Raw genomic sequence first — 24,639 nt, 5'->3', positions numbered from 1 at the left:
CTCGCCCTTTGTTCGTTTCCCAGAGTTAGGAGTCTCTCATGTTCTGTCTCCCTTTCTGATATTCCCACTCATTTTTTCCTCCTTTCCCTTTTATTCCCTTTCACTATTTTTTATATTCCCCAAATGAATGAGACCATATAATGTTTGTCCTTCTCCGATTGACTTATTTCACTCAGCATAATACCCTCCAGTTCTTTAGAATTATAGTTCTGTTCCTGGATCTCTGAAACTCTTTTCCCCTCCCTCAAAATACTAGTAAATTATCATCTCTATATTCTCAACAAAATGCATTATGCAAGTAGTCAAAATTCTATCACCTTCATTTATTGGTTGAGAAAGCAGAGAGGTTCAATGAAATACCTAAAATTAAGTGAGCTAGAAGACAGGTAGGAACTAAGAGCAGTTTAGGTGTTCTGACCCTGTCCTGGGTTCTATGCATTATGTCTGGAAATTTGGGTGATTAAGACTGCAAAAATCATGTAAAGTCAACATTTTTCCCCCTCACAGAATCCAAATAACTTATGATCATCTTTATCTTGGATTTGTGTGCAAGTCTGTGCTGGAGTGAAGCCACCAGTAGTCTGTAACACTCCCTTGTTTGTGACTGCTTCACTTCTGCTGTCTTTACAACAGTAGTCTGTACTGTGACTGTATGCTTTTCATGTCTGGCCCATCATGGAGCTGAGATCAGCATAGTTCAACACTTGTACATAGGCTGAGTCTAGAATTTCACTCCCGGGGCCTTGTCCTGCCACTCCATGCCCAATACCCTCTTAAAGCCTGTATCGTGTGCCAGGCACCATGCTAAGCACTTTATATGCACCCCCTTATTTAATTCCTTATGATGTTATTATTATCATCCCCATTAAATAGGCTGAAGTTCACTTGCCCAATTTGTGAAGTTGGGATGTGACAAAGCCAGGATCCAAACCCAGGCAGTTTGACTCCAGAGTCCTGGCACTTATTCATTATGCCACTTACCTTAAATTTCTACCTGGAAGTCATGTGATTGTCACATTTTGCCAATCTCTAAATAATAATACTGCTTTTCCTTCTGGGGGACACCTTTCTCACCAGCTTCCAAGCCAAGTTCTCTCCTTCTGCATCAATCTCTACTGGATAATGTTTAACCTAAGAGGCAGAGCCCAGTGACAGTTCTCATTTTTTAAGAAACCTCATGGACTTGGGATTGTATTTCCCTTGTGTAAACTGGTATTGGATCTCAGGCTCCTCAAGGCTCTCTGTCATCCCCCAATGCTGTGCTGACTCCGCAAAGCAGTGAGTGATAAATTGCTTGCTCTTTCGGCTTCTGTGCTTTAAAAATGCAGTCATCCGTCTACATCCCACAATTTCTGTGTCATTGTCAATGATATCTGATAACATTTGTAATCTGGTAAGGTGAAAGAGCCTCCCAGGTGTTAAGATACATATTGTGACACAGCATTTTAAGTCCCTTACTGCATTCTTAAACACTCCAGCAGAGACAAAGTTGAACAGGACTGAACATAGCACATTTTTTGATGAGTATCAGTAAACTTTTTTTTTTAATTTTTATTTATTTAAGAGAGAGAGAGAAAGAACATAAGCAGGGAGTGGCAGAGGGAGAGAGAGAAGCAGACTCCCCACTGAGTGGGAAGCCTGCCTCAGGGCTCCATTCCTGGACCCCAGGATCATGACCTGAGCCGAAGGGGCCCTGAGTATTAATAAACTTTTGAGAGTTGTCAAACTTCTGAAGTTGCCAGGATTGCCAAATGCTTTTATGACATCCAGGGATGTACTTTAGAGACATTTGTGCTATTTTCTTCACGTTTCTGTGCACTAAAACTATGCGTGTTGTAATGTATGTTGATCTTACATACATCAAGCTTTTCATTAGCTGGCCCAGTAGTTTCTAGCTAGGATTTGCATTTTCATTGCGAAGGTTACCATTTGAAAAAGGTAATATTTTGTTTAATGTAAGATACCCAGCATTGATTAGCACTTCAAGCGATCATGAAAGTTTGGTACATGAAAATTGGAATTTCTACCAGGACACTTGCTTCTAAATCTGTGTCTCTGAGATAGATATCCCTCTGGGAAGCCAGTAATTGACTGCATTTTAATGTATACACATCTATCCAAAAGCCCTATTTACACAAAAATCATTAGACTTAGTCACAGAAGGATTAGAACTATAATTCGCTAACTTGTTAATAGTTCTTCTGATTTTAGTGGGGTCTGCCGAGGCTACCCTACTTTGTCATCAAAAGTCATTAAAAAAATAAGATAATGGTTATACAATTTAGACTGGACATTGGAAAGCCAAGTTGCAAGAAGAAAGACTTCTTTCCTAATGGGGGGTCCAGATATATACAGAAAATATCTACTAGTGAGTGTCAAGAGCAGAGACAGAGATGCTGATATAGCAGAGTTGTTTAGAGTTGTGAGACAACAGCCCCTTTTGCTCTGAGAGTTATTGAAAATTTCCACTGCCTTTGAAATTCAAATTCTCAGAGCCTTCTGCTGAGCCCCTCTCTGACTAGCTCCTTTGAACTTAAGTGTCTTTTCTTGGCCTGCTATCAGGTCCTCTCAGTCAAGACCTTCTGGATTCAAGCCCCCTTCCCTAAGAAGGAGAGGGTTTCACCACTGTTCTAGCTTGAGTCTGGGAATGGAGAGGGGTATAAATCTTGAGCTGGGTCTTTTAACTCCCAACTATGTTGAGGCTGTAGGGACTTTCCATTTCAAACCACCATGGCCACTGGTGTATCCACTGTTATCCACTGTTGGGATACCCACTATTCCATACTTGGTGGTCCACGGGCTGAGGGAAGTGTCTAAGTGCAGACCAGAATCTTTCCTGTTGGATCACACGTTGCTTTGTGCCTTCTCAGGACAGGAGAAGGTGGTGTTCACTCAGATGCTGACACAGTGAGCACCAGATGGCCTCAAGCAATTTCCCCGGTGCACCTGACAGGAGCTGAACTAAGTATTAACATTGATTCTGCTCCTCTGCACTCAGTTCTCCCTGTAGACAATCCTCCTTAGCCTGGGTAGTCTGGCTCTATTTTCTTTCTTTCTTTCTTTCTTTTCTTTCTTTCTTTCTTTCTTTCTTTCTTTCTTTCTTTCTTTCTTTCTTCTTTCTCTCTCTTTCTTTCTTTCTTTCTTTCTTTCTTTCTTTCTTTCTTTCTTTCTTTCTTTCTTCTTTCAAAAGATTTTACTTATTTATTCATGAGAGACACAGAGAGATGCAGAAACATAGAGGGAGAAGCAAGCTCCCTGCAGGGAGCCGGATGTGGAACTTGATCCCAGGACTCCTGAGCCAAAGGCAGATGCTCAACCACTGAGCCACCCAGGTGCCCTTTATTCTCTTTCAAACTATTGTTCCTATTTATACATGCCATACTTTGCTCCTTAGAGTATTTGTTTTTAATTCTTAAAATATATTCCCATCCTCTAAACACAGAAACAAAAGTCTACTCTTGGTTTTTACTGTCAAAGCTCACCAGTGTTAGGAACCAGTGGATGGACCCGCCCCCTTCAAGGCCGCCCCGCCCCCGCCTGAAGAGGCCCCGCCCCGCCCCTCCCCGCCCCGCCCCCGCCTGAAGAGGCCCCGCCCCGTAGCCACGTGGAGCGCAGGCGTCGAGGGCGAGCCCACGCCGTGTCTACTGCGCAGACTCGGAGCTGGCTGAAGCCCCGCCTCCCTCCTTGTCCCGGTCGTCGCCTCAGCACGGCGGCCCCGGTGGCGCGGCTTTGAAGAGCCCTGCCTCGTGTTCTCCGGCTCCGTGTGCTTGAAGAGAAGGAACGGGCGAAGGGGACACGCGACTGCCGAGCCCCGCCGGCCCAGCATTCCTCCGGGAGCCCCGGGAAGCCGTGTGTGGGGACGGGCCGGGCGGCCGCGGCCTCCCTGCGACCCCTGAGAGCCGGCCCCGGGGAGCGGGAGGACCAGCCCGGCGCGGGTGGGGCTGGGAGCCCGGGGGCGCGGGGGGGGGGGGGGGCGGGGGCCTGATGCGCATGCGCGGGCGCCCAGGGGAAGCGGGAGAGCCCCGAGGATTCCGGCAGAGCTGAGTTTGTTGGCCAGACAGGGAGGGGGGGGCCTGCTGTCCTTGTCCCAGGCTTCGGACCCCCCCCCCTTTATAAAAAAGATTTTATTCATCCATTCATGAGACACACACACGCACAGATGCAGAGACACAGGCAGAGGGAGAAGCAGGCCCCGCGCAGGGAGCCCGACGCGGGACTCGATCCGGGGTCTCCAGGGTCACGCCCTGGGCTGCAGGCAGCGCCAACCGCTGAGCCACCCGGGCTGCCCGGAAGCCTCTTCGTTACCTTTTCAGACGGTACTTGGTAGTTTGGTCCCAGTTTCTTCAACAGTTTCCGTTCGCATGGGTTTTTATCTGTGAAGTATTTATTGGCAGAAATTAAAACGGAAAATTTCGAGTCTCAGTTCATTTAAGACTCAGCATCGAGCCCCTTACATCCTAACATGGTCATGAAAAATACCTGATTACCGAAGAATGGCATCGTTTTACCGTTTTGCTGGTCTCCGTCTGCATTCAGTCTGTTGTGGTATCACATATCCTGTAGTCTCTGGAGCACTTCACTGTACCCTCCAGAGGGAATGAGGCTGAAAAAGATAAATAACTTATTGGTATTATTGTGAATAATATATTAATATTGGATTTTCCGACTGCCTGAAAGGGTCCGAGGAGCTGTAGAGTCCCTCCTCTGAGAACCCCTGGATTAGGAGATTGGGAAGTGCCATCCGACCTCCGTAGGGAAGCAGATCAGGGTGTTTGAAGGCTGCTGCCAGGAACACCCACCTAGAGATGATGGTTTTCTGACATCCTTTGGATGCTATTGTTATAGGAACACTGATTGCATCAAAATTATGTTTCTTAGAGATACGTGTCCCTGATTTTTCATCCAGTGCGAGCATTTAGCGTGGGATGAGAGGCTTTGGTTTCATAATGCTCTGATAAGGGAAGAGTCATTTATCCCACACAGATTCCCGTTTTCTTATCTGTTCTTTTTATTTGGGGCATCATTATAGATTCTATGAAGTTCTGGTTTCCCTCAATCTTCATATCTGCTCTTTTTCTACATTTCCTTTGTGGGCCATTTCTCTACCTAAATGTGCAGAGGGGAGCGGACAAGAGGGAATTCCATCCGTTGTGATAGAAATGGACTGAGCAATTCTCAAACCACAAATGGGTATCTTTCCTGGTGAACGATGGACAGCTTTCTGGTGCAGTGAGGAACATTGGTTCCTTCTCAGGACAGGAGACTTGTAGTGCCTAGAGCCCTTTCTCTTTATACTGTTTCCTTAGATGATCTCACCTAATCTCATGGCTTTCTGCGTTTTTATTGTCAGAATACATTATCTGCCACCACTGTTTCTAATTTGAGTTCCTGGCTCAAAACTTAGCTGTCTGTATGACGTCTCCACTTTTGTATCTTGAGGACAACTCAGACTCAACGGGGTGAAACCGTTTTTCCAATCTTTCCCTTTGATGTATGCACTTAGTCTAATCCTTCAGTTTCCCCCTCATATTCTAAATTGCTTAAAATGTAAATCTGGAAGTCATTCTTGAGATCTGGTTGTTTGGACTTTTTATATTTCAACGTATCACCTAGTCTTACTCATTTTAATTCTAAATTATATCTCAAATACATTAGCTTTTTTACTGCTACTACCCTAGTCCAAGGTTTCCTGGACTCTCCAGTAGCATCCTTATTTATTCTCCTTGTATCCGCATATATCATTGCCCCTTTTCCAATCTGCCTCCAAATCTTTTAAAATCAGAAGTATGAGTATATTCCCTATCAACAGTTTTCTGTGACTTCTCAGTGTTTTTAGGATAAAGCTCAAAATTCTCAACAAGGACTCTAAGATACCTTGTGATCTGTCCCTGCCTACCTCTCTAGCTTCTATCTCTATCACTCATTATAGTTCACTCATAGTGCGTTTTATTCATTCAATGGTCAACATTTATGATTGAGCCCACAATTTGTGCCAGATACTGTTGAGGCACAGAGGACACAATGGTGAACAAGGTCAGGGATCCTGTCCTCATGAAAATTATATTCTAGAGCAAGGCATTAGGCTACAAGTGACTGTACCAATAAATGTCAAAGATAATTTCAGAGGGTAAAAGTTCTACAAAGAAACAAAACATAATGTGATAGAAAGTGATGACAAGCTACCTTGAACTGGCTGGTCAGGGAAGACCTCTCTCTATGAAACTGAGCTCAGAATGACAAGAAGAAACCAGGTCAGCCATGTGAATATATGGGAACAGAACATTCCAAGTGGTGATGACAACAAAGTTAAAAGCTCTGAAGGAGAAACAAGTTTGTTTATGAAGTAGACCAGTGTGGCTGGTTCATGGTGAGCTAACATATTCATTTTCTATTACTGCTACAACAAATTACCATAGTGGCTTAAAAAAACACAAATTTACTGTTTTACAGTCCTGGAATTCAGAAGTCTGAATGGGTCTCACTGGGCTAAAATCAAGGTGTCGGCAGGACTGCCATCCCTTTCTGGAAACTCTAAGGGAGCATATATTTGCTTGCCTCTTCCAGCTTCTAGAGGTTGCTCACACTGCTTGGCTCGTGGCCCTCACCCTCTACCTTCAAAGCAATGTGGGTTGAGTCTCATAGTGCACGTTGATGAAATTGTTTCTGTCATCACATCTCATTCTCTGACTCTTGTGACTTTCTGTTCTACTTTTTAAGAAACCATTTGGTTACATTGTACCACCTAGAGAATCCAGGATAACTTTCCATTAAGGTCAGTTGATTAGTGGCCTTAATTTTATCTGCAACCTCAATCCCCCTTAGTTATAAAAGGAACATATTCACAAATTCCAGGGACCCGGGGTGTGGATATCTTAGGGAGGGAAACATTCCACCTACCACAGGAAGAAGAGTATAGACGATGAGGACAAAGATGCGGGTTTGGACCAGATTATGACAGGCAAGAAGACTAAGTTAAGGAGTTTGGATTTTATTCCAAAAAAGGGAAACCTTTTGGAAAGTTGAAGCAGAGCTAGAGTGATTGGAATTGCATTTTAAAAGGAACATCTGTTTGTCATGTGGAACTGGATTTAAACAGGGAAAGAATGACAGTAGGGAGATTAGTTAAAGAATATATAAATTTGTGCTTGATTAGTTGGATTAAGGTGATAGTGATAGAGGTGGAGAGAAATGAATGATTATAGGATATATTTTGAATATAAAAACTTGCAAATATATGGAGGCAAAGGAAAGAGAAGAATGAAGGATGAGGCTCTCACTAAGAAAGGGAAGGCTAGATGATCAGTAGGTTTGAGGAGATGGGAATACATTTTTTCCCATGCTAACTTAGAGAGTTACATTTGATATTCAAGTAGAGATGTCCAGAAAGCAATTATATATAAGAGTCTGAATCTCAGTGGAAAATGAGGTCTAGAGGTACGTATTTGAGAATTACCACCTAAGTGGGATTAAGGCTGTATGGGTGATATCTAAATTTTAGAGATATAAATACAGAAAAATGAAGGACCTAGGGCCAAACCCCAGGTTCCAGTATTAGGAGTCAAGCAAAAGAAGAGCCAGCAAAGAACTGAGAAGGCTAGCCAAGAGATTATTTTCAGTTTTTTCATGAGACAAGGGGAATGATTAGTAGTTTGAATGCCAGTGAGAGATGAATGAGGTGAGAGAAGTGCCTGTTGGATTTCCAATATGGTGATCATTGCTGACCTTAAGAATGGCTTGAATGGCAGAGATGGAAACCTGAATGAAGAGTGCTAAAGAGAGAAACAGGAGTGAGAAAGTAGTGGTGGCTATTAGAGACACTTCATCTATATTAAAATATGTTATGTGCCATCCAAATTTGAGCCCTTTGCAGTCTGTTTCCTCTGCCTGGTATCTATTTCTACTTTACCACACCCTCCCCTGCCACACCGTTGGTCCTTGTTAAGTTCAGCCACGTACTTTAAACCTCAGCACTTATATCCCTTCCTTTGAGAGGCCTTTCCTGATTATCCCCCCCCCCCACACACACACCCCACACATATACATTATACACGTCAGCCAGTAAAGTCTTAAGACGGGATGATTTCTCTTCTCATTATTGTACTCCTAATATGTAGCACAATGTCTAGCCCAGAGTAGTTTCTCAATATTCAGCTCATTTATTCAACTCACTCACTGAATCAGTGAATAAATTAATGTAATATTTTAGTACCTTGGATGAATGACAGTCTTTGGTGTTCTTTTCTGTAGTTCATTGTTTACGTGTGGTATTTGGTAGCTACTCATGAAATCATACGAAGATCAGGAACACTTTGATTAACAGCTAATAAATATTTTTGGCCTGAAAAACAGTTCAGCATCTTTTGCAACAGATTCTTGATGAAGAGCTTCATAAGTCATTTTAGCTTTGACATTGAAGAGCTACATGGTGTTCCCAAAGGCTAAGGGATAGCAAAAAGCTGTTCTGAACGTATGGAATGTATTTTTTGTGTTTCTTATTATTGATTAGCTAGGTCAGATTGGGAGACCACTTAAACTCTCTGGGCCTAAGTGTCTTTATCTGTAAATTGCCCACCAAATAAAATATGTGAGAACACTTTGAAAATTCTAAAGTACTATGAAAATCTAAAATGTTATTACCATAATGATCCCTTTTCAATACAACTCCTGTTACCAAAACGGAAAGATGAAAAAATACCCTCACTTGCTTCCCCCCTTTTAAACTTGGTATCCTCTGAACGGGACTTACAGTAAGAATAGATGGCATTAAACCTTTTATCACTTGTTCAGAAGCCAGGTTCTCTAGTATTTTTATTTGGATTCTATTGGTACTGTAATGCGTTATCTGTTCTCTCTGTTCATTTACTTCTAATGGGAAGAAACAAGTCATTGTTGGACTTGGAATCTGTAGGCACAAGATGTGCCCTTCTTGCTATTCAGAAATAGAGACTCTAAAAACATGAAATTTGAAGTGTTTCTTCAGGATGGTATGGGGATTTGAGGTGAAGAATTTGAAAAAGACCAGTATTTCACCTAACAAAAATCTGCAAATATGAAAATGCCTTTGTGCTACAAGTAATCTAATTTGTCTATGTAAAGTAATTTTAAATATAGAGTAATTTTCACAAATCATATAGAAGAATCCATTTTATTACTTTACAGCTGTCCATTTCTAAATGTGTGTTATATTACTACCATACTCAGTGCAGTGATTAGGGTTCCAAGGATAGAAGTACTTAGACCTTGGTTCAAGTTTCAGCTTCACTGCCTGCAAGCATATGGTTGTATGCAATTTTTTAACCCCTCTAAATATCGGTTTCTTCATCTTTATTTTTTCTTTATCTTTAAATAGGAAGTTTTTCATAGAATGTTGTGAGAACTAAATGAAATAATATTGAAAAAATAATTTAGCTCATGTAAGTGGTCAGTAAAGATTTATGTTATCATTATATATATTGTAAATCATAATATTTATAATAAGTGTATTAATACAGTTTTGTTACTCATAATTATATTGATTAATATGAAACACATGCATTATATTTCAGTGTTAATTAATAATATAATTAGTGTAATATTCGTATATTGGTTTATATTTCTAGTATCTTCCTGTTATGGGTTGAGTTCTATCTGCCCTCTGCAATTCATCTGTTGAACTCTTAATACTCAATGTCTCAGAATGTGACCTTACTTGGAGATATGGTCTTCCCAGAGGTAATCAAGTTAAAATGAGGTCATTAGGATGGTCCCCCATCTAGTATGATTGGTGTCTTTTTAGAAATGGGAAATTTGTTTTTTTTTTAATTTAAAGATTTTATTTATGTATTCATGAGACACACACACACACACACACACACACACACAGAATGGCAGAGACACAGACAGAGGGAGAAGCAGGCTCCATGCAGGGAGCCCGACATGGGACTCAATCCAGGGTCTCCAGGATCACACCCTGCGCCAAAGGCGGCACTAAACCGCTGAGCCACGAGGGCTGCCCAAAAAGGGGAAATTTGAAAAATGATATGCACACAGGGAACAAACCATGTGAAAATGAAGGCAGAGATCAGAGTGATGCAAGGAATGACAAGATTGCTAGCAGACCGCCAGAAGCTAGGCATGAGGCATGAACAATTTCTCCCTCACTGCCCTCAGAAGGAACTAGCTTTGCTAGGAACCTTGATCTAGGGCTTCTGGCCTCCAGAACCATGAGAAAATAAATTTCTGATGTTTAAGCCACTCAGTTTGTGGGTACTTTGTTTGGGCAGACCTAGCAAACTAATACACTTGCTCACCGGAAAAGTGAGTGAGAGCTGTCAGATGGATTTTAGGGCGCTGCAACATAGGCAGGAACACCAAGGGAGTTCTCCCACACTTTCTGTCATTGTCTACTATTAAAGTCCTACTTACCTTTCAGATCTAATTCCAGAGCCATTTCCTCTACAAAGACTTTCCCAGTCTTCTGGTTAGAAGCAATTGCTTCCCCTTTGGTGCTCATAGCAGAAAAAGGCAAGCGTTATTTCCCTAGTTCATCCTTTCCCTCTCTAAGTCATTCCTCAAATGAAGCTAGATTATCTCATGTAAGAATCACCCCTGTATTCTGCTTGATTTTTCACCCCTGTCACCATTCAACTCCAAGAGTTTTGAGAGCAAGGGATGTATGTCATTCATTTGGGGTGTGTCAGCCCCATCCCCTCTCAGCTAGTGTAAAGTTCAGTGCTTACATGGAACATACCATGGATGCTCAGTAAATATTTCAGGAATTGAACTAATTTTCTCTTCCTGTTTCTTCTTCTTCACTGCACTGTGAGAAAACCTTTTAGAGAGGGAGGAAGTAAAGTTAGCTGGGTAGGTAAGTACCTAAAAAATCCTTTTTTGTTGTTGAGGCTTAGGGAAAGGGAACTTGTGGCCAAAAAAGCAGCTGGGGTTGGGTGGTTGATATTAGGAAGTTTAGGGCACAGAGCCAAGAAAATTAAGTTTTCTCACTTGAGGGGGAGAGGATAGGATTGGACTGATAGCCTGGAGAGCAGTTCAGGGCTGAAAGTCTGAGGTTGTTCAGGTTGGGAATCCTGGCTGTCACTCTGAGAAGAAAGGTACAGTTACAGTGCCAAAACACATCAGTATTGGGGTTTTATGGGTGTGGGGAAGATAAGAGGGAAATGTTAGGGGAACCAAAAGGTCACTTTTGTCCAGCTCCTAGTCAGGAAGGAGAACCTGGGACCACACAAAAATCACAACATGTGATAAATACAGATGAATGTATCTGAACTATAATACAGAATATTGAAACAGGAGTAATTCAGAAAAATGTGTCATGCATGGTTGCTGTTGTTACAGAAATGGTAATGGATATAGGCCTGATGTGAATGGTCTTTCCTTCTAGTTTCTTTTGTTTATTCCCCCAGCCTATCTTGAGTATCAAACTGACAGACATTTTCATTGTGTTTTTGTCTTAAGAGTAGATGAATTGATTAAAATACTGGTTCTCTATAGTCCTCACTGGATTTTTCCCCCACTATTTTAAATTTACCCCCTTTGCTCTAGGATCTCCTAAGACAATTTAAATTCTTTTTTGTTATTTCCCAAGATCAAGAGAATTTCTACTTTGCTTGGGGATATCCTGTGTCTGTCTTAGTGGCTTAAGGAATTTTACCTCCTTCTTCCATTGTTCCATAATGTATAAATGAATAGGACTTACAAAGACATTTTTTCACTGGATACTGCCTTCTAGCATAATACCTATATCACTAATCCCTTGAGTTTAAGGGAATTTCAGTATATTTTTATTTGTAGGCAGTGCTAGTTTTCAAAGGTAGAGAATGCAATTGATAGGAGTGTGGTCAGCCACAAAGAAGTGTAAGGTACTGTTTTTGTAATTGGGCCATTTTTTTTCAAAGTTAACTGTAAAATAGACTATGATAAACATGAATTATGTATGTATATAGTAGTATAACTTTGTCTCTAACATAATCTGTTATCAATGTATAGGTTATAGTCATGTTACGTTTTTCAGAATTTTATATGCGCTGCCTTTCACATTATTCTCTATGGTCATATCCTGAGAATGGGCTTATGTTTTCACCAAGCACTTCCAAAATTCTGTCTTTGAACAGCTCTCTTCAATCTCCCGGGAGTGAGTTTGTATGCTGTATTGAGGAGAGGTGAGCTTTGGGCAAATAAAATGATACATGCTCCTCATGGTGAAAGAAATAAGCCAATAAACTTGTGACTTTTTTTTAAGCTAATGAATTTTTACCATTATAATTTGTAGCAGATCCAGAAAATTTTTCCTCCATGTTTTTTTTTTTTAAGTAAATGAACAGTTAGGGAACCATGTATGAAGGATTGGAAAGAATTGTATATTTAACTCCATGTACTTATTATTCTTAACTTCCCTTTGACCCTTGCTCTGAAGACTGTCTTCTATGTGGATTTGAAGAACATGTTCAAAGATATTTTAAAAACTGCCATATACTTAAGTTGATGTATATGCTTAAAACATGGTATTTGGCTACAGAAAACAAGGGAGCCTGTACTGTGAACTGTAGCGTAACTGAAGTGCTAGAGGAGTTGAACAGAGGTGGTGGAGTATGGTTGTTAAATAGTCAAGCCTGAGTTCAAATCCCAGCTCTGCCACTTAGTAGCTGTGTGACTTTGGACAGATTATTTAATTCCTCTGTGCTACAGTTCCTTTTTTAATGAAACTGTGGGAATGCCTTATAGGTTTTTATAAAGTTAAATTAGTTAATATTTATGAAGTAATGAAAATAGTGCCTAGCTCATAGTAGGTATAAAGTAAGTGTTACATTAAAATTCTTCCCATAATTAGCAATAAAAATATTTTGATGGAATTTCAGCTATACATTCCTTTGGGTAAGTATTAAATAACTACATTATCATATGGGGTTTTATTTTGAAAAACTTGACCTTATTTTTGGGCCTGGTCAATTGGAAATTATGAAAATAACTAAACACATTTTGTCTGAAAAGCTCTTCACATTCCCCCAAATCAGGTCAGGCAAGGGCAGAGTGCTGCAGACCCTTGTTGCCTAAGAAGTTTCTGAGTGGTACTAGGGAAACTGAATAGGCAGCAATAGGAGAACATTTCACTTTGGCTTTTGTGACTCAAAGTGAATTGAGTTATCAAGCAGTACTTTTCCTGAAGTTATGTGCTATTTTGTATGTGTTTACAGGTGGAAGGGAGGTGGATTAAGGAAAACAACTGTTTCTGAAAAATAGCAGACGCATACTATATGCACTTTGCTGTTTCCAATAATGACATATGGTGGGGATCTCTTCTTAGTAGTAATATAGAGGTATTCTTGCTTCCTTTTTTGTAGCTTCATAGTTTTCTGTGGTCTCATCCAGCCTGCTATCTATGAACACTTGGGTTACTCCCATCTTATGCTATTACAAATGGTGTCAAGAATAACCCTCTGCATATATCTTTGCAGATATACTTCTGCTGGTATATCTTTGGTTAGATTGTTAGATGTCAGATTGCTGAGCTAGAAGCTAAAGGCATGTGGTTTTGCTAGAAGTTGCCAAAGTGTCTGTTAGTATACCGTTTTGAATTCCCATCAGCAGTATATGAATTCCTGTTTCCCCAAGGTGTCAGCAACAGATTTCATATGTTTTTACTTTTGAAAAAAATCGGCATATAAGTGGGCCCACGAGTTCAAATGCATGTTGTTCGAGTTCAAATGCATGTTGTTTAATGGTCAACTGTACTTGTGTGGTTTAATATTCTACATTTAATCTCTGATCCTTTTGAAGTTTATCTTACACTATGAACTGGGCACTGTGCTTTGGGCTACCTGGGGAGTGACAGCGATGGATTGGACGGGGATTTGGGGAAAATGAAATACAAAGTTGTATATGATACTATCTCTGTTTCACAGTGCTATTATTAGAAGAAGAATAGCTCAAAACAGCTCTTTAGAAGAATTGAATAAATGGATACCATGAGTCTGTATGGTAAGATAATATAGTAAGGAAATCTGTTCTTTCTAAATGAACTTAATTATATACTTGAGGGCACAAAAGATATTCTTAAAAGAGAATGAGATAAATTCTAACAAATGTGTTTATAAAATAAAATGATACAAAAGAGTATTATTTCATGGGATAGACAAGAAAAGAACCGCAAGTGAAATGACAGGAGAGGGGATCCCTGGGTGGCTCGGTGGTTCAGTGCCTGCCTTTGGCCCGGAGCGTGATCCTGGAGTCCCGAGATCAAGTCCCATGTCGGGCTCCCTGCATGGAGCCTAATTCTCCCTCTGCCTGTGCTCTGCCTCTCTCTCTCTCTCTGTCTCTGTCTCTGTCTCTGTCTCTGTCTATCATGAATAAATAAATTAAAATTTTTTTTTAAAATGACAGGAGAGGTGAATTTTAAAGGATGATTCGGAACTCCACAAAGTGAAGGTTAAAGGAGGGTATTATTAGCAGAGAGAGCGTTTTGTGGTTTGGAAGTATTTGCTGTGTTCTTGAAAAAGTGGAAGAGTTCCCTTGACTTGGTCATCTACCACATAGGAGGAAGAGATGAAAGTGGGTACTCAGTGATCAAAGGTGAGGAAATATTGTTCTAAAGGGCCAGTTTGTAATTATTTTAGGCTTGCAGACCATATGATCTCTGTCACAATTATTCAGTTTTCCTGTTGTACCATGAAAGCTGCCATAGACAGTATATAAACAAATGAGTGTGGGTGTATTCTAATAGAATTTTATTTACCAAAAGCAGGTGGCAGTCCAGATTTGGCCCATGTGGCATGGTTTGCCTTTCCCTGGATTGAAAGATTGGAATTGGAGAGCAAATGAGGATGGGGAGTGTTGGAAGCACAGAAAAGTCTAGGGAAAAAGTCACAGCAACATTGTGTTTTTGTTTTAGCATCCTCAGAGAGCTAAAATTTCTAGTGTGGCTGCTACCGCAATGTAATTTTGCAGAAATATAATGTAAATTTTAGATGGAAATCCTCTTAACCTTTTTTTTAATTTTTTATTTATTATTTTGCAGAAATATAATGTAAATTTTAGATGGAAATCCTCTTAACCTTCTTTTCTTCTAAATTTTTTTATTTATGATAGTCACAGAGAGAGAGAGAGAGAGAGAAAGAGAGAGGCAGAGACATAGGCAGAGGGAGAAGCAGGCTCCATGCACTGGGAGCCTGACGTGGGATTAGATCTCCGTCTCCAGGATCACACCCTGGGCCAAAGGCAGGCACTAAACCACTGCGCCACCCAGGGATCCCCTCTTAACCTTCTATATTGAAAAAACATGAGTTGTAGAAACCAGAAAAGAATGACGATCTCATCTTGCCTTGCCCAATGGGGGCTGTGAAAGCTAAATCTTCTCAAAATTTGGGTAATCTTAATCCAGCTATAAGCAAGTACCACCCTGTGCCAGAACTCCCTCAAAATGGGGAATTTTGACATAGGAAATCAGCCTCTAAGTGCGGTAATTAGCCAGGGGTGTCATTTTGATGGTTAAAATTTCAGAAAGCTTAAAAACTATTCAAGCATTATATAGAAGTCTGATGAATTAAATCCGAGAGCAAAAGAGAAAAAAAACCTCTTGATGAATTGAATGGGATGCCTAAATTGGATCTGAACGTGGATTAGGTAGATTCTAAATATTTCTCAGACTTGCAGATTCTACAAATATAGGCAGCTTAATAACAAAGCTTATGAGAATGTTTGTTTTTGACCAGCTGTCATACGTTGGAGAAGTTCAGCTGTGTCATTGCATCTTCATTTTAGTAACGGTGCAAATGCTTATTAATTATGTGTTCCAAATCTATCAGTCTGAGTACAAATCTTAGTCACAAGGGTGATAACTATTATAAAATTCTTATAATCTTAAAAATAAAAAAATGGACTCTACATCTTTGAAGGAAAAAAATCTAAGCATTATCTAAGTAAGAATAGCAACATCAATGATATTTCCATAATTATTGATTTATATAAGTGTGTAAGTCCGTTATTATAGAATTACTTTTTAATTTTTATAATTTACTAGGGAGAGTAAGGATAGTTACTGAGCAGGATAGTTACTGAGAATGTTAGCTAGAAGCAAATTGTCTTTCATCAGAATGAAAATTTCATGTTAATACTAAATGAAATTTCTCCAATGTATCTCCATATATTATGACAAATACTTTTTGAAATAGAGATAACCTGGCCATTCACATGACTCCTTTCTTGTTTGTTTAAGTTGTCAGGAAAGAAGCAGGCATGAAATGTGTTTTCCCTGTTTTTCCAATTATTACTTACACTGCCTTCTGTGCTTTTCTTTTTCTCTTCACTATTTTCAACAAATAAAGCTCTTCCATGTAATAACATATATTTAAGCTCCTTAACCTCCTTAATCAGTGGTCTCTGACATGGATAAAGGCCTTGAAAGTGAGTGAGTGCTTAAACCATCCATTATATTTGAAAGTTGGGATTTCATTTCCCAGGCTCCCCCTAGAGACTTGTGATGATGGAGGTAGGGGTTGGTGGAGGTGAGCAAAGGGTTAAAAAGTAATTGTGATTTAAATATACACCATGTCCCAGGCACCGAACTCTTTTCATAATTGATTTCAGGAGATCACAGTTTTGAGGAGATCTGAGGAATCATATTAACATGTGTCTGATAAAACCATACAGACTGTTTTTTCCTTCCTGTTTTTAACACATTGGCTAGGACATCATGTAAGATGTTGATCCTGAGCTTTTTATTTAATTCAGAAAAATTTACTAATGAATTTATAAATATTATAAATGATCGTTTCATACCATTACCCAGGTCTTCTCCATTCTTTTCTACTGTGTACACCTCCATGACAACCCAATATTTAACAAAATGAGCATATTTAAGATTTTATTCATATCACTTCAAAAGTAGCATGTGTAATGAGTTGAGATGAGATTAGACAGGTAAGCAGTGTCAAAACCATAGGGATAGGTGGATGTGTCATGCCAATGAACTTGGTAATAGGAACCAAGGGAAGGGCCTTTCTCAGTAAAGTACAATGATCTGACTTGTGTTTTAGATACATATTATTCTGGCAGCAATGTTGGAGATGGATTTTGGGATCCAAGACTGGTGGCCAGGTAGAGGGGGTATGAAGACTCTTGTAATGTCCACATAAGGATGGTGAGGACTGCAATGGTAGGAGGGATGGAGATGGAGAGATAGAATGAGAATGATTCAACCGTTATTGTGTGTGGGATCAAGGAAGAGGGAAGAGTCACCAATACCTCTTAGATTTCTACCTTGGATGACTACGGGATGATAGTTCCTTTGAGGCCATAAACACTTCTTAAATTTATTAAACAACAATATTTCCAGCTTTCAAAGTTGGACATAGAGATTACTCTTATACAGAGCAGGACTGTCCAATATAAATATAATGCAAGCTACAAATTTGGGCCACATATGTAATTTTAAGTTTTCGAGATGTAACATTAAGTAAAAAGAAACAGGTAAAATTAATTTTAATAATACATTCTATTTAGCCCAATACATTCAAAAAGTATAATTTAAATTTTTAACCATCATAAACATTATTAATGGATATTTTACATTTTAATTTTATGGGAAGTTTTTAAAATCTCATGTGTATTTTACACTTACAGTATATCGCGGTTCCCCCTAGTCACACATCAAATGCTCAGTAGCCACATGTAGCTAGTGGCTACCATATTGGACAATATACCTCTACAGCATTCTAGTATACTTAGATAAAAGAATTCTTTTTCATAAAAGAATCATATAGCTCGTAGAAATAGACTGACTAGTCAAGATAAATAAAAAGGTCAGAAAGAAGCCAATAGCTGAATGAGATAATCTTAGATTATCAGAAGACATTACATCTATTTTTGGTTCTAATATGACAAATTGTGTGATCTTTGGTAAGTCATTTTTTCTGCACCAGCATGAGTCTAAGATTAGGACCCTTAACAGTTTACTTTTAGTATCTGTAAGTCAGTGAATTGACTCCTTTGTGTGGCAGCGGCAATTGCAGTAGTAAAAGTAGGGATAATGATAATGGCAAGACTTCTGTTCTATGCCAGCCACTCTTTCAAATACTTTACACACATTGACGAATCTAATTATCACAACAGCCCTATGCAGTAGATTCCATTATCATGTTCATTTCACAGATGGGGAAACTGAAGTACAGGAAGTTATCTAAGCAGATAACAGAGTTGGTGGATTGCAGATCTGGGTTTAAGATGTAGTTCTCAGAATACATACTGATTTCTTAAAAAGTAAAAAAAAAAAAAAAATCATTTTCTTTGAAACATCACAAACATAAATCTATTTCAAACTCAGAATAATTTCAAAGGCACAACTAACATGTTTTGGGTCAGCTTGATTATTAGCACAGATAATGCAGTGTGTACATACAGTTGACCCTTGAAAAATGCATGGGTTAGGAGGTACCAACCCCCCCCACCCACAGATAGTCGAAAATCTGGGTAAAACTTAACTACTAGTAGCTTCCTATTGACTGGAAACCTTACCAATAACCTAAACAGTCGATATCTCATATTTTTGTATGTTATTTGTGTTACATACTGTATTCTTACAATAAAGTAAGCTAGAGAACGTTATTAGGAAAAACAAATATAAGGAAGAGAAAAGAAAGAAAGAAGGATCAAATTTATATAAATATAAATATTTATAGAACTGTGCTGTAAAAAATCTGCGTATAAGTGGAACACACAGTTCAAACCTGTGTTGTTCAAGGGTCAACTATATTCATCCTCTTAAGAGCCACTTTTAATTGTAAAGAAAATAGGTAATTACTGCCTTTTTTTTTCCTTGTAGTAGCCCTTAGCCAAGCTACTTTGATGCTGTAGAAAACAACTAAGGGCCAATATACAGAGATCTGAAATTGGATATTTCACAATAAAAGAGATAACTGTTCTAATAGTAAAAACAAAATTAACAAAAATGGACCAATCTCCCTTTCCCTATATGAGAGTGAGGCACAAGCAGTGTTTTGCAGATAAATGTTTAACAGCTGTCTGGAAAAAAATGTATGTGTGTTATTTATATAAGGTTATTATAAAACATATTTAGGATGTGTACTACACAATTTACAAGCAATAATAAATACACTAAACCCTTACTGTAAACTCCATAGACCCAATTGATTCTCATAAAATACTTCTGATTTTTTGTTGTTTTTGTTGAACCCTTGTATCTGTTGATGAATAATATATCACTTGATGAATGAGTGTAGTTCTGACATAAATGCTGGTTGGTGTCTGCATTTATGTTAACCAGGAAGACAGCAGTGAAACAATCAAGACATATGTCAGGACATCACTCTTTCATAGGTGACATGAGTCACTTCTTTGCTGAATCAGAAAATAGTTTTTGAGTAATGGAAGAATATGCCCTTGTTTATTTGTGTTATTTACAGTGTAATGGCTACAGGTACAATATACTTGTAGGTTTAATCTGTATTTTAAACACTTTCTCCTTTACTTTTATTCATGAGAGACACACGGAGAGAGGCAGAGACATAGGCAGAGGGAGAAGCAGACTCCCTGTGGGGGAGCCCAATGTGGGACTTCATCCCAGAACTCTAGGACCACACCCTGAGTCAAAGGCAGACACTCAATCACTAAGCTACCCAGGCATCCCTCTACCTCACTTTTTAAATTCTGAACAATCAACAAATAATCAAGCCCTTATTTACAGTAAATTGCGGATTTTCTTGATGTAAATACCCCACCATGGCCAATTTCAGACTACTGCATGAGTGTAGAGTACAGAGTTGGGAAGAGACTTACAGTAGCACACCAATAGGTGGTATTTGTACTATACATAGGAACAGATGTAAATAGCCTCAAAGGCATAAAAAAATAGTAAAATGTAATTAAATAGTATTTCTTAATTTTGTTTTAAATATAAATTATTTTTTAAAGATTTATTTATATATTCATGAGTGACACACTCACACACAGAGGCAGAGGCACAGGCAGAGGAGCCTGATGCAGGACTCAGGGAGCCTGATGCAGGACTCGATCTTGGATCCCAGGATCACGCCCTTAGCTGGAGGCAGAGGAGCCTGATGCAGGAGCCTTAGCTGGAGGCAGAGGAGCCTGATGCAGGACACAGGGAGCCTGATGCAGGACTCGATCTTGGATCCCAGGATCACGCCCTTAGCTGGAGGCAGAGGCTCAACTGCTGAGCCACCCAGGCGTCCCAAATATAAATTATTTAATTGCAAGGTTATATAATTCATTTTTAATTACAGCTGAGGCTAACAACTAGCTCACAAAATTCCTAAAATTTAATAACCAGCTTTTACGAGCCAGCGCAAATCAGCTCCAGCACACGATGGGCACAAGTATGGCCACTTTAGATGCTGACTAGAAAGGAGCGTGTTGGAAGAAGTCACATCCTAGGTACACAAGAAATTCAAAAGTTGTGAGATTGTACAGCTTGGAAAGATAATAGGGGACAGGAGCTGTAGAATCATAAATAAGTATAGCCCATTTAGCATACTCACCAAAAAAAAAAGTCCTTGCCATTATTTACCAGAATCTTGATTTTAATAACCAGTCAGGATCCATGCAGAGGGGGATATTTAACTTAGATTTTTATAGAGACATCAAAAGCATTTGTTGAGAATGACTAAACCCATACTCTGTAATAAGATCTCTGTACAATTTCAAACATGTAAAAGTAACTATAAAGGAAGCAGAATGTGTTTTTATACAGGTGCCTATTTCTTCCTTGCTATTGAATTGATGATAGTGCTTTATCTATCATGTTTGAATGGCCTTGCTGGCCCAGCCACCTCATCTGCTACATAGCCCAAATTACTGCCATAACTCAAAATTTTCTCTGTGTTGAGATGTCTGCTTCTGGCTTCAAAGTCCTGGATACAAAGTTAAGCCATTTCTTATGCGTTTTCCCAAAGTCTACTCTGAGTTGTGAGATTTGTCTTGTCTGCTTTAGAAGTTACTGTGTAAGTCTGCAGTTCTCTGAACCTCTCCTGAATGTGCTCCATGTGGACAGTGTCACTGTGGCTGGGTTTCATTGGGTAATAAGAATTCTTCTACATTGCATCTGGGTTTTCTCAGTGTCTGGCTTTAAAATGTTTCAGGGAAAGTCCCTTCTTGACTGGAGTCTTCTGAAAACAGATCCTCCATTGTTGGCACCTTTTCTGGGCAAGGGAATAAACATACCACATGAACTTTGCCTGCCTCCATAGCATATAAAATACAAATACCTAAAATCATGTTACTTCTGATATCATGTGGGTTTATTAGGTCAAAAAAAAAGTAGTCAGAGTGCATAGACCCCAGAGCTAGCCACCCCATTTTTAATTTTTTTGGATTGGAATCCAGTAATGGCTTATCATGATTGCACTATTTTAGGAAAAAAAAAAAAACAGATATCAATCTGTTCCCTCTCAGCATTTTCATTTTTTAACTGGTTTATCATCATAATATGTCTTTTCATCAAGCATCCTTCTCAACTTGGTGATTAGTTAGATTGTCCTTTACTGGGCTTTCGTCCAGCTCTAGTATGTTTTTCTCAGTTGGCATTATATTCCTGCAGTAGAACATTAACTCTTCTGGCCCTCGACTTTATTCTCACTTAGCCCTCATAGGCCCTAGTTTATAAGCATGAAATGTATTTATTCATAAAATGTCAAGACCAATCACATGCAAAATTATAAGGCAGAAAACTCCTAGCTTCAATGCTTCACCTTATAATATACACCACTATATCATACGCTTATTAAGGCAGGAATTTTATCTCATTTATCTTCATGGAGTGGGTTTTGAATACAGTCACAAGCCAGATTTACAGAAAGTGTGCCTTAATTCATCTATCTTTGCACTCAGCTCTATTTTACTGCTTCAAAAACATTCACTGTCTTGATTTAAAAAAGCTTTTTTAAGGAAATCATTAAGTTCATGACTTAAGCTCAATCAAAATTCCAACTTCCCATTCTGATTCTTCTTTTCTGTGGTGGGTTTTTGTCTTCTGCTTTGTATCTTGAAATTGTGTCTGGGCACAGGAGATGTTTGTAGCATTGTGGGCCTAGTGTTGTCCTTCAGACTTTTCTTTCCTGCCTTACTCTTTGGTAATAGGAGGTGGGGAGGGTGGCTATTCACATTGCCCCCACTACTGGTGGAGTTCTTGTTTACTCTGTAGGCATAGGCAGTGCTCCTTGAGAGATCAGTTCTTGCTGACCCTTGGTCTTCTATGGCCTGGCTAGACCTACTGTTTGACCCCCTGACTTGGGTTCTCAACCCTGAGGCCCTAGGCCACAAAGTTGTTTGATCTTAGCTATCGTGATTCCCCTGAGAGCTTGCCCCAGTCGGTTCTCACTGGGGGAGATGGGAAATGACTGGCTCTCTCTAGGTCTTCCATGGCAATTTCTGGGAGGTCATTTTAGGTTTTTTGCAGGATGCCTCATCCCAGAGTTTTAGGTGGGGATGGCACATAAGCTTCTCCATCCTTGAATACTTAAACCTACTGTTTGTATTACCCTACATTCCAGAGATTTAAGCCAGGAAGAGTCAGATTGAATAGCCTTTCCTGAATATAATTCTCTTTTCTCCTTGCCATGCCTTCCAAGCCCTGAGAGCTTCCAATCCAAGTCTCCTCTGTGTGGGAGCAATGCTGCCCTTCTCTTTACATCAAGCCTTACTTGTCATGGTTTAAAAATCTCCACATTCAGTCTTTCACACTTTGGTTTTGATATTAATGGGAAGTTTTAACAGCTTAGGAAACTCAAGTGCTGAGCTCTAGTCATGAAAAACCTAATTTTCTTGATGGGTATATCTGGAATGTCCTTCAAGGGCCCATCTTGAAAGTGAAAATCTTGAACTTAGATCTTTAGCTGTTTTTTTTTTTTTTTTTTTTTATTCCAGCTATGACAACTTCATCAGTTTCTACATCTGCAAATGTAAAAATGTAAGTACAGGACTGTTACTTTACTGCAACTTCCTCTAAAAAGTAGGAGGACTCAAAATTCACAAGAGAGCAGTACTAGTGATCCTCAGAAGCAGAGATAGGATGCTCTGTAACTCGTGCCCTGGAGTTATGCAATGCAGCCCTTTTAGAATGGCTTTGAAGGCAGTGTAAGGCTAAATGAAACACTAGTTATAGTAATAAAATTTGTGTTGGAGGGAGAGGCCAATTCTGATTTCTGCTTTGTCACCTGCTAGCCATGAGACCCTGTTGCACTTCTTTTTAAAGATTTTTATTTGAGAGAGAGAGCATGCATGCGTATGTGAGAGTGCATAAGTGTGCTGGGTAGGAACAGAGGGACAGGAAGAGAGAAGGGGAAAGAATCCCAAGCAGACTCTGTGCTGAGTGCAGAGCCTGATGCAGGGTTTGATCTCATGACTCTGAGATCACAACCTGAGCCAAAACGAAGAGTTGGACACTTAACAAACTGATTCACCTAGGCACCCCTGTTGCACTTCTTTTGTCTGTTAATGATTCTCCTTTGGAATTCACACTAAAGCAATTGTACTCTGGCTGAACAGGAAGAATGTTATATTAGGAAATATAAAATGAAACCAGTATGATAGTTTTATAGTTAGGGAGATAAATGGGGTGGTTTTTCCCTTTGATAGTTACAGCAAATGACTCCACCCAGGAATGCCTCAGCACCAATCACATTGCTCTTCACCAGAGGGACCTGGAAAAGCAAACCAGCCAGGAAGAGGGAAGTGGCTAGTTTGGTCCATTTCTGCAGGGGAGAACAGTTCCAAATAAGAATGGAAAAGCTGTGGAATCAGAAAAGAAGCAGACTCTAAATGACTGCAGTTATCTCAAGGTAAATTTCTACCATTGAGATTACCTTTAGAATTATATTTCATTGGATCAGATTTGTAATCTGTAGAGAATAGGGATTCATCTAATTTAGGAAATAGACCCTTTTCCACCATTGGCAGTTGAAATGAATTCAGAACAAAGGGATTTTGAATTCTTTGAAGCACTGTTAAGGGTATACTAATTCTTTCTCAAGTATCTCATCATCTTCAGCCTCTTTTCAATCACTTTGAGAGGATTTTTTAAAAACAGCCAAGCCTCAAGTGATGGTGACTAGGACAGGCACAATCAGGTTATGAGGTCCAAACTGTGGTTCATTCTTTCTCTGTGGAAAGGAACAGAGCTGTTACTTGTTTTTAGGGAACAGACTATTTTGATTCTTAGAACCCAGCATTCATTGCAAATCCTCAGAGCTGTTTGTAAATATCAGGTCATTTATTCCCACCCACCAAGCACCACTCAGAATGAAGAAAATGGAACGAAGTAGGGAAATAATTACAAATACTACAATCACTGCTATTTACTGAGAGCCTGCTCTGATAAAATGTTGTGTATTTGCTCCTCACATTGAAGCCTCAGACATGTTGAATTGCTTGCCCCTCAGGTTCACAGTGCTGTAGTTGCTAAGTTCCTGGACCCTGGTGCCAGATTACCTGGTTGATTTCCACCAGGTAATCTCTGTTTCTGGATGTGTGACCTGAGTGAATTCACCTCTCTGTGCCCTCATTTCCCATCTGCAGAGTAAAGAGAATGATTTTGACAATAGTTCCTCATGCAGCTGTTGTGGGGATTAAGGGAGTCAGATGCATGAAACAACACAAATCAGATCCCAGAGAGATTAA

General features: G+C 39.5%; 1 protein-coding gene across 13 annotated transcripts in view; it reads left to right on the top strand.

Moving 5' to 3' along the window:
• Positions 1-24,639, top strand: part of ARHGAP28 (Rho GTPase activating protein 28) — a 257,348-nt gene that overhangs the window by 16,698 nt on the left and 216,011 nt on the right. For 3 of the 13 annotated variants that reach the window (XM_072828775.1, XM_072828769.1, XM_072828772.1), the window contains exons 1-3: positions 9,548-10,846; positions 12,108-12,155; positions 13,896-13,971. The exons of 1 other annotated variant lie outside the window; for it this stretch is intronic. The gene's annotated coding sequence lies outside the window, so the exon portion shown is untranslated. Of the gene's footprint in view, positions 1-3,682; positions 3,936-4,202; positions 6,368-9,547; positions 10,847-11,959; positions 12,156-13,895; positions 13,972-22,887; positions 22,931-23,598; positions 23,802-24,639 lie in introns of those variants that run through there. 9 more of the 13 variants (XM_072828776.1, XM_072828771.1, XM_072828773.1 and 6 more) reach the window with 9 other exon arrangements.

Source organism: Canis lupus, chromosome 6 (genome assembly GCF_048164855.1).
Source record: "Canis lupus baileyi chromosome 6, mCanLup2.hap1, whole genome shotgun sequence".
NCBI lineage: Eukaryota > Metazoa > Chordata > Mammalia > Carnivora > Canidae > Canis > Canis lupus.
This window is presented reverse-complemented; position numbering and strand designations above follow the sequence as displayed.